Here is a 7,500-nt window from a genome sequence, read left to right as displayed (position 1 = left end):
TCCAAGATCAGACGAGATCGGGCGCATCAAGGCTGGTATGGCCGTAAGCAGAAGCTGCAGCTTGAAATACCTCTTATATGGAGTTGAAGATAAGTCATAGCATATAAGTCATTGATTTGTTGGTTTTATTTGTTGGAGTTAAAGTGCCTTAACCATGTGCAAAACACTTTAGGGCGTGAGCTGTCGCTGTTACCACGTTGAAATATGTGTGGGTAGATTAAGCGAGAGCGCTCTCTGCTGGTTGAAAAAGCTTAGAGAACCTGGTATTCCCAGGCGGTCTCCCATCCAAGTACTAACCAGGCCCGACCCTGCTTAGCTTCCGAGATCAGACGAGATCGGGCGCATCCAGGCTGGTATGGCCGTAAGCTGAAGCTGCAGCTTGAAATACCTCTTATATGGAGTTGAAGATAAGTCATAGCATATAAGTCATTGATTTGTTGGTTTTATTTGTTGGAGTTAAAGTGCCTTAACCATGTGCAAAACACTTTAGGACGTGAGCTGTCGCTGTTACCACGTTGAAATATGTGTGGGTAGATTAAGCGAGAGCGTTCTCTGCTGGTTGAAAAAGCTTACAGCACCTGGTATTCTCAGGCGGTCTCCCATCCAAGTACTAACCAGGCCCGACCCTGCTTAGCTTCCGAGATCAGACGAGATCAGGCGCATCCAGGCTGGTATGGCCGTAAGCAGAAGCTGCAGCTTGAAATACATCTGATATGGAGTTGAAGATAAGTCATAGAATATATGTCATTGATTTGTTGGTGATAATAATTTAGAAGCGCTTATTTGTTGGAGTTAAGGTGCCTTAACTATGTGCAAAACACTTTAGGACGTGAGCTGTCGCTGTTACCACGTTGAAATATGTGTGGGTAGATTAAGCAAGAGCGTTCTCTGCTGGTTGAAAAAGCTTACAGCACCTGGTATTCCCAGGCGGTCTCCCATCCAAGTACTAACCAGGCCCGACCCTGCTTAGCTTCCGAGATCAGATGAGATCGGGCGCATCCAGGCTGGAATGGCCGTAAGCAGAAGCTGCAGCTTGAAATACCTCTTATATGGAGTTGAAGATAAGTCATAGAATATAAGTCATTGATTTGTTGGTTTTATTTGTTGGAGTAACCATGTGCAAAACACTTTAGGACGTGAGCGGTCGCTGTTACCACGTTGAAATATGTGTGGGTAGATTAAGCGAGAGCGTTCTCTGCTGGTTGAAAAAGCTTTTTCAGCACCTGGTATTCCCAGGCAGTCTCCCATCGAAGTACTAACCAGGCCCGACCCTGCTTAGCTTCCGAGATCAGACGAGATCAGGCGCATCCAGGCTGGTATGGCCGTAAGCAGAAGCTGCAGCTTGAAATACATCTTATATGGAGTTGAAGATAAGTCATAGAATATATGTCATTGATTTGTTGGTGATAATAATTTAGAAGCGCTTATTTGTTGGAGTTAAGGTGCCTTAATTATGTGCAAAACACTTTAGGACGTGAGCTGTCGCTGTTACCACGTTGAAATATGTGTGGGTAGATTAAGCAAGAGCGTTCTCTGCTGGTTGAAAAAGCTTACAGCACCTGGTATTCCCAAGCGGTCTCCCATCCAAGTACTAACCAGGCCCGACCCTGCTTAGCTTCCGAGATCAGACGAGATCGGGCGCATCCAGGCTGGTATGGCCGTAAGCAGAAGCTGCAGCTTGAAATACCTCTTATATGGAGTTGAAGATAAGTCATAGAATATAAGTCATTGATTTGTTGGTTTTATTTGTTGGAGTTAAAGTGCCTTAACCATGTGCAAAACACTTTAGGGCGTGAGCTGTCGCTGTTACCACGTTGAAATATGTGTGGGTAGATTAAGCGAGAGCACTCTCTGCTGGTTGAAAAAGCTTAGAGAACCTGGTATTCCCAGGCGGTCTCCCATCCAAGTACTAACCAGGCCCGACCCTGCTTAGCTTCCGAGATCAGACGAGATCGGGCGCATCCAGGCTGGTATGGCCGTAAGCTGAAGCTGCAGCTTGAAATACTTCTTATATGGAGTTGAAGATAAGTATATAATACAAGTCATTCATTTGTTGGTGATAATAATTTAGAAGCGCTTATTTGTTGGAGTTAAAGTGCCTTAACCATGTGCAAAACACTTTAGGACGTGAGCTGTCGCTGTTACCACGTTGAAATATGTGTGGGTAGATTAAGCGAGAGCGCTCTCTGCAGGTTGAAAAAGCTTACAGCACCTGGTATTCCCAGGCGGTCTCCCATCCAAGTACTAACCAGGCCCGACCCTGCTTAGCTTCCGAGATCAGACGAGATCGGGCGCATCCAGGCTGGTATGGCCGTTAGCAGAAGCTGCAGCTTGAAATACCTCTTATATGGAGTTGAAGATAAGTCATAGCATATAAGTCATTGATTTGTTGGTTTTATTTGTTGGAGTTAAAGTGCCTTAACCATGTGCAAAACACTTTAGGACGTGAGCTGTCGCTGTTACCACGTTGAAATATGTGTGGGTAGATTAAGCGAGAGCGCTCTCTGCAGGTTGAGAAAGCTTACAGCACCTGGTATTCCCAGGCGGTCTCCCATCCAAGTACTAACCAGGCCCGACCCTGCTTAGCTTCCGAGATCAGACGAGACCGGGCGCATCCAGGCTGGTATGGCCGTAAGCAGAAGCTGCAGCTTGAAATACCTCTTATATGGAGTTGAAGATAAGTCATAGAATATAAGTCATTGATCTGTTGGTTTTATTTGTTGGAGTTAAAGTGCCTTAACCATGTGCAAAACACTTTAGGACGTGAGCTGTCGCTGTTACCACGTTGAAATATGTGTGGGTAGATTAAGCGAGAGCGTTCTCTGCTGGTTGAAAAAGCTTACAGCACCTGGTATTCCCAGGCGGTCTCCCATCCAAGTACTAACCAGGCCCGACCCTGCTTAGCTTCCGAGATCAGACGAGATCAGGCGCATCCAGGCTGGTATGGCCGTAAGCAGAAGCTGCAGCTTGAAATACATCTGATATGGAGTTGAAGATAAGTCATAGAATATATGTCATTGATTTGTTGGTGATAATAATTTAGAAGCGCTTATTTGTTGGAGTTAAGGTGCCTTAACTATGTGCAAAACACTTTAGGACGTGAGCTGTCGCTGTTACCACGTTGAAATATGTGTGGGTAGATTAAGCAAGAGCGTTCTCTGCTGGTTGAAAAAGCTTACAGCACCTGGTATTCCCAGGCGGTCTCCCATCCAAGTACTAACCAGGCCCGACCCTGCTTAGCTTCCGAGATCAGATGAGATCGGGCGCATCCAGGCTGGTATGGCCGTAAGCAGAAGCTGCAGCTTGAAATACCTCTTATATGGAGTTGAAGATAAGTCATAGAATATAAGTCATTGATTTGTTGGTTTTATTTGTTGGAGTAACCATGTGCAAAACACTTTAGGACGTGAGCTGTCGCTGTTACCACGTTGAAATATGTGTGGGTAGATTAAGCGAGAGCGTTCTCTGCTGGTTGAAAAAGCTTTTTCAGCACCTGGTATTCCCAGGCAGTCTCCCATCGAAGTACTAACCAGGCCCGACCCTGCTTAGCTTCCGAGATCAGACGAGATCAGGCGCATCCAGGCTGGTATGGCCGTAAGCAGAAGCTGCAGCTTGAAATACATCTTATATGGAGTTGAAGATAAGTCATAGAATATATGTCATTGATTTGTTGGTGATAATAATTTAGAAGTGCTTATTTGTTGGAGTTAAGGTGCCTTAACTATGTGCAAAACACTTTAGGACGTGAGCTGTCGCTGTTACCACGTTGAAATATGTGTGGGTAGATTAAGCAAGAGCGTTCTCTGCTGGTTGAAAAAGCTTACAGCACCTGGTATTCCCAAGCGGTCTCCCATCCAAGTACTAACCAGGCCCGACCCTGCTTAGCTTCCGAGATCAGACGAGATCGGGCGCATCCAGGCTGGTATGGCCGTAAGCAGAAGCTGCAGCTTGAAATACCTCTTATATGGAGTTGAAGATAAGTCATAGAATATAAGTCATTGATTTGTTGGTTTTATTTGTTGGAGTTAAAGTGCCTTAACCATGTGCAAAACACTTTAGGACGTGAGCTGTCGCTGTTACCACGTTGAAATATGTGTAGGTAGATTAAGCGAGAGCGCTCTCTGCTGGTTGAAAAAGCTTACAGCACCTGGTATTCCCAGGCGGTCTCCCATCCAAGTACTAACCAGGCCCGACCCTGCTTAGCTTCCGAGATCAGACAAGATCGGGCGCATCCAGGCTGGTATGGCCGTAAGCTGAAGCTGCAGCTTGAAATACCTCTTATATGGAGTTGAAGATAAGTCATATAATATAAGTCATGATTTGTTGGTGATAATAATTTAGAAGCGCTTATTTGTTGGAGTTAAAGTGCCTTAACCATGTGCAAAACACTTTAGGACGTGAGCTGTCGCTGTTACCACGTTGAAATTTGTGTGGGTAGATTAAGCGAGAGCGCTCTCTGCTGGTTGAAAAAGCTTACAGCACCTGGTATTCCCAGGCGGTCTCCCATCCAAGTACTAACCAGGCCCGACCCTGCTTAGCTTCCGAGATCAGACGAGATCGGGCGCATCCAGGCTGGTATGGCCGTAAGCAGAAGCTGCAGCTTGAAATACCTCTTATATGGAGTTGAAGATAAGTCATAGAATATAAGTCATTGATTTGTTGTTTTTATTTGTTGGAGTTAAAGTGCCTTAACCATGTGCAAAACACTTTAGGACGTGAGCTGTCGCTGTTACCACGTTGAAATATGTGTGGGTAGATTAAGCGAGAGCGCTCTCTGCTGGTTGAAAAAGCTTACAGCACCTGGTATTCCCAGGCGGTCTCCCATCCAAGTACTAACCAGGCCCGACCCTGCTTAGCTTCCGAGATCAGACGAGATCGGGCGCATCCAGGCTGGTATGGCCGTAAGCTGAAGCTGCAGCTTGAAATACCTCTTATATGGAGTTGAAGATAAGTCATATAATATAAGTCATTGATTTGTTGGTGATAATAATTTAGAAGCGCTTATTTGTTGGAGTTAAAGTGCCTTAACCATGTGCAAAACACTTTAGGACGTGAGCTGTCGCTGTTACCACGTTGAAATTGTGTGGGTAGATTAAGCTAGAGCGCTCTCTGCTGGTTGAAAAAGCTTACAGCACCTGGTATTCCCAGGCGGTCTCCCATCCAAGTACTAACCAGGCCCGACCCTGCTTAGCTTCCGAGATCAGACGAGATCGGGCGCATCCAGGCTGGTATGGCCGTAAGCAGAAGCTGCAGCTTGAAATACCTCTTGTATGGAGTTGAAGATAAGTCATAGAATATAAGTTATAGATTTGTTGGTTTTATTTGTTGGAGTTAAAGTGCCTCAACCATGTGCAAAACACTTTAGGACGTGAGCTGTCGCTGTTACCACGTTGAAATATGTGTGGGTAGATTAAGCGAGAGCGCTCTCTGCTGGTTGAAAAAGCTTACAGCACCTGGTATTCCCAGGCGGTCTCCCATCCAAGTACTAACCAGGCCCGACCCTGCTTAGCTTCCGAGATCAGGCGCATCCAGGCTGGTATGGCCGTAAGCAGAAGCTGCAGCTTGAAATACTTCTTATATGGAGTTGAAGATAAGTCATAGAATATATGTCATTGATTTGTTGGTGATAATAATTTAGAAGCGCTTATTTGTTGGAGTTAAGGTGCCTTAACTATGTGCAAAACACTTTAGGACGTGAGCTGTCGCTGTTACCACGTTGAAATATGTGTGGGTAGATTAAGCGAGAGCGTTCTCTGCTGGTTGAAAAAGCTTACAGCACCTGGTATTCCCAGGCGGTCTCCCATCCAAGTACTAACCAGGCCCGACCCTGCTTAGCTCCCGAGATCAGACGAGATCGGGCGCATCCAGGCTGGTATGGCCGTAAGCAGAAGCTGCAGCTTGAAATACCTCTTATATGGAGTTGAAGATAAGTCATAGAATATAAGTCATTGATTTTTTGGTTTTATTTGTTGGAATTAAAGTGCCTTAACCATGTGCAAAACACTTTAGGACGTGAGCTGTCGCTGTTACCACGTTGAAATATGTGTGGGTAGATTAAGCGAGAGCGCTTTCTGCTGGTTGAAAATGCTTACAGCACCTGGTATTCCCAGGCGGTCTCCCATCCAAGTACTAACCATTCCCGACCCTGCTTAGCTTCCGAGATCAGACGAGATCGGGCGCATCCAGGCTGGTATGGCCGTAAGCAGAAGCTGCTGCTTGAAATACCTCTTATATGGAGTTGAAGATAAGTCATATAATATAAGTCATTGATTTGTTGGTGATATTAATTTAAAAGCGCTTATTTGTTGGAGTTAAAGTGCCTTAACCATGTGCAAAACACTTTAGGACATGAGCTGTCGCTGTTACCACGTTGAAATATGTGTGGGTAGATTAAGCGAGAGCGCTCTCTGCTGGTTGAAAAAGCTTACAGAACCGAGTATTCCCAGGCGGTCTCCCATCCAAGTACTAACCAGGGCCAACCCTGCTTAGCTTCCGAGATCAGACGAGATCGGGCGCATCCAGGCTGGTATGGCCGTAAGCAGAAGCTGCAGCTTGAAATACCTCTTATATGGAGTTGAAGATAAGTCATAGAATATAAGTCATTGATTTGTTGGTTTTATTTGTTGGAGTTAAAGTGCCTTAACCATGTGCAAAACACTTTAGGACGTGAGCTGTCGCTGTTACCACGTTGAAATATGTGTGGGTAGATTAAGCGAGAGCGCTCTCTGCTGGTTGAAAAAGCTTACAGCACCTGGTATTCCCAGGCGGTCTCCCATCCAAGTACTAACCAGGCCCGACCCTGCTTAGCTTCCGAGATCAGACGAGATCGGGCGCATCCAGGCTGGTATGGCCGTAAGCTGAAGCTGCAGCTTGAAATACTTCTTATATGGAGTTGAAGATAAGTCATATAATACAAGTCATTGATTTGTTGGTGATAATAATTTAGAAGCGCTTATTTGTTGGAGTTAAAGTGCCTTAACCATGTGCAAAACACTTTAGGACGTGAGCTGTCGCTGTTACCACGTTGAAATATGTGTGGGTAGATTAAGCTAGAGGGTTCTCTGCTGGTTGAAAAAGCTTACAGCACCTGGTATTCCCAGGCGGTCTCCCATCCAAGTACTAACCAGGGCCGACCCTGCTTAGCTTCCGAGATCAGACGAGATCGGGCGCATCCAGGCTGGTATGGCCGTAAGCAGAAGCTGCAGCTTGAAATACCTCTTATATGGAGTTGAAGATAAGTCATAGAATATAGGTCATAGATTTGTTGGTTTTATTTGTTGGAGTTAAAGTGCCTTAACCATGTGCAAAACACTTCAGGACGTGAGCTGTCGCTTTTACCACGTTGAAATATGTGTGGGTAGATTAAGCGAGAGCGCTCTCTGCTGGTTGAAAAAACTTACAGCACCTGGTATTCCCAGGCGGTCTCCCATTCAAGTACTAACCAGGCCCGACCCTGCTTAGCTTCCGAGATCAGACGAGATTGGGCGCATCCAGGCTGGT

At 45.7% G+C, this 7,500-nt stretch overlaps 21 non-coding genes and 3 pseudogenes across 21 annotated transcripts in view; all 24 read right to left on the bottom strand.

Annotated features, from left to right (window-relative positions):
* LOC133435438 (5S ribosomal RNA) overlaps positions 1 to 49 on the bottom strand; it is a 119-nt gene extending 70 nt beyond the window's left edge. The window contains exon 1 of the ribosomal RNA XR_009779291.1: positions 1 to 49. This exon is cut by the window's left edge and continues 70 nt beyond it. This is a non-coding gene — a ribosomal RNA (5S ribosomal RNA).
* Positions 50 to 248: 199 nt separating this feature from the next.
* LOC133434827 (5S ribosomal RNA) lies at positions 249 to 367 on the bottom strand. Its single transcript, XR_009778741.1, has one exon. It is a non-coding gene; the product is annotated as a 5S ribosomal RNA (ribosomal RNA).
* Positions 368 to 566: 199 nt separating this feature from the next.
* LOC133435158 (5S ribosomal RNA) lies at positions 567 to 685 on the bottom strand. The gene has a single exon (XR_009779022.1). It is a non-coding gene; the product is annotated as a 5S ribosomal RNA (ribosomal RNA).
* Positions 686 to 902: 217 nt separating this feature from the next.
* LOC133435067 (5S ribosomal RNA) lies at positions 903 to 1,021 on the bottom strand. Its single transcript, XR_009778935.1, has one exon. It is a non-coding gene; the product is annotated as a 5S ribosomal RNA (ribosomal RNA).
* A 190-nt stretch (positions 1,022 to 1,211) lies between these two features.
* LOC133434932 (5S ribosomal RNA) lies at positions 1,212 to 1,330 on the bottom strand (annotated as a pseudogene).
* A 217-nt stretch (positions 1,331 to 1,547) lies between these two features.
* On the bottom strand, positions 1,548 to 1,666 carry LOC133435048 (5S ribosomal RNA). The gene has a single exon (XR_009778917.1). It is a non-coding gene; the product is annotated as a 5S ribosomal RNA (ribosomal RNA).
* A 199-nt stretch (positions 1,667 to 1,865) lies between these two features.
* Positions 1,866 to 1,984, bottom strand: LOC133434826 (5S ribosomal RNA). The gene has a single exon (XR_009778740.1). It is a non-coding gene; the product is annotated as a 5S ribosomal RNA (ribosomal RNA).
* Positions 1,985 to 2,200: 216 nt separating this feature from the next.
* On the bottom strand, positions 2,201 to 2,319 carry LOC133435112 (5S ribosomal RNA). The gene has a single exon (XR_009778978.1). It is a non-coding gene; the product is annotated as a 5S ribosomal RNA (ribosomal RNA).
* Positions 2,320 to 2,518: 199 nt separating this feature from the next.
* On the bottom strand, positions 2,519 to 2,637 carry LOC133435135 (5S ribosomal RNA). Its single transcript, XR_009779000.1, has one exon. It is a non-coding gene; the product is annotated as a 5S ribosomal RNA (ribosomal RNA).
* Positions 2,638 to 2,836: 199 nt separating this feature from the next.
* On the bottom strand, positions 2,837 to 2,955 carry LOC133435116 (5S ribosomal RNA). The gene has a single exon (XR_009778981.1). It is a non-coding gene; the product is annotated as a 5S ribosomal RNA (ribosomal RNA).
* A 217-nt stretch (positions 2,956 to 3,172) lies between these two features.
* Positions 3,173 to 3,291, bottom strand: LOC133435278 (5S ribosomal RNA). Its single transcript, XR_009779137.1, has one exon. It is a non-coding gene; the product is annotated as a 5S ribosomal RNA (ribosomal RNA).
* Positions 3,292 to 3,481: 190 nt separating this feature from the next.
* LOC133434931 (5S ribosomal RNA) lies at positions 3,482 to 3,600 on the bottom strand (annotated as a pseudogene).
* A 217-nt stretch (positions 3,601 to 3,817) lies between these two features.
* LOC133435047 (5S ribosomal RNA) lies at positions 3,818 to 3,936 on the bottom strand. Its single transcript, XR_009778916.1, has one exon. It is a non-coding gene; the product is annotated as a 5S ribosomal RNA (ribosomal RNA).
* Positions 3,937 to 4,135: 199 nt separating this feature from the next.
* Positions 4,136 to 4,254, bottom strand: LOC133435190 (5S ribosomal RNA). The gene has a single exon (XR_009779053.1). It is a non-coding gene; the product is annotated as a 5S ribosomal RNA (ribosomal RNA).
* Positions 4,255 to 4,470: 216 nt separating this feature from the next.
* Positions 4,471 to 4,589, bottom strand: LOC133434954 (5S ribosomal RNA). Its single transcript, XR_009778828.1, has one exon. It is a non-coding gene; the product is annotated as a 5S ribosomal RNA (ribosomal RNA).
* A 199-nt stretch (positions 4,590 to 4,788) lies between these two features.
* LOC133434953 (5S ribosomal RNA) lies at positions 4,789 to 4,907 on the bottom strand. Its single transcript, XR_009778827.1, has one exon. It is a non-coding gene; the product is annotated as a 5S ribosomal RNA (ribosomal RNA).
* A 216-nt stretch (positions 4,908 to 5,123) lies between these two features.
* LOC133434952 (5S ribosomal RNA) lies at positions 5,124 to 5,242 on the bottom strand. The gene has a single exon (XR_009778826.1). It is a non-coding gene; the product is annotated as a 5S ribosomal RNA (ribosomal RNA).
* Positions 5,243 to 5,441: 199 nt separating this feature from the next.
* On the bottom strand, positions 5,442 to 5,550 carry LOC133434922 (5S ribosomal RNA; annotated as a pseudogene).
* A 217-nt stretch (positions 5,551 to 5,767) lies between these two features.
* On the bottom strand, positions 5,768 to 5,886 carry LOC133435145 (5S ribosomal RNA). Its single transcript, XR_009779010.1, has one exon. It is a non-coding gene; the product is annotated as a 5S ribosomal RNA (ribosomal RNA).
* Positions 5,887 to 6,085: 199 nt separating this feature from the next.
* LOC133434859 (5S ribosomal RNA) lies at positions 6,086 to 6,204 on the bottom strand. Its single transcript, XR_009778771.1, has one exon. It is a non-coding gene; the product is annotated as a 5S ribosomal RNA (ribosomal RNA).
* Positions 6,205 to 6,421: 217 nt separating this feature from the next.
* LOC133434871 (5S ribosomal RNA) lies at positions 6,422 to 6,540 on the bottom strand. The gene has a single exon (XR_009778782.1). It is a non-coding gene; the product is annotated as a 5S ribosomal RNA (ribosomal RNA).
* A 199-nt stretch (positions 6,541 to 6,739) lies between these two features.
* Positions 6,740 to 6,858, bottom strand: LOC133434951 (5S ribosomal RNA). Its single transcript, XR_009778825.1, has one exon. It is a non-coding gene; the product is annotated as a 5S ribosomal RNA (ribosomal RNA).
* Positions 6,859 to 7,075: 217 nt separating this feature from the next.
* Positions 7,076 to 7,194, bottom strand: LOC133435231 (5S ribosomal RNA). The gene has a single exon (XR_009779092.1). It is a non-coding gene; the product is annotated as a 5S ribosomal RNA (ribosomal RNA).
* Positions 7,195 to 7,393: 199 nt separating this feature from the next.
* LOC133435431 (5S ribosomal RNA) overlaps positions 7,394 to 7,500 on the bottom strand; it is a 119-nt gene continuing 12 nt past the window's right edge. The window contains exon 1 of the ribosomal RNA XR_009779285.1: positions 7,394 to 7,500. This exon is cut by the window's right edge and continues 12 nt beyond it. This is a non-coding gene — a ribosomal RNA (5S ribosomal RNA).

This window comes from Cololabis saira, unplaced genomic scaffold (genome assembly GCF_033807715.1).
Source record: "Cololabis saira isolate AMF1-May2022 unplaced genomic scaffold, fColSai1.1 scf052, whole genome shotgun sequence".
Lineage (NCBI taxonomy): Eukaryota > Metazoa > Chordata > Actinopteri > Beloniformes > Belonidae > Cololabis > Cololabis saira.
The sequence above is the reverse complement of the archived record's forward strand: the minus strand, read 5'-3'. Positions and strand labels throughout refer to the sequence as shown.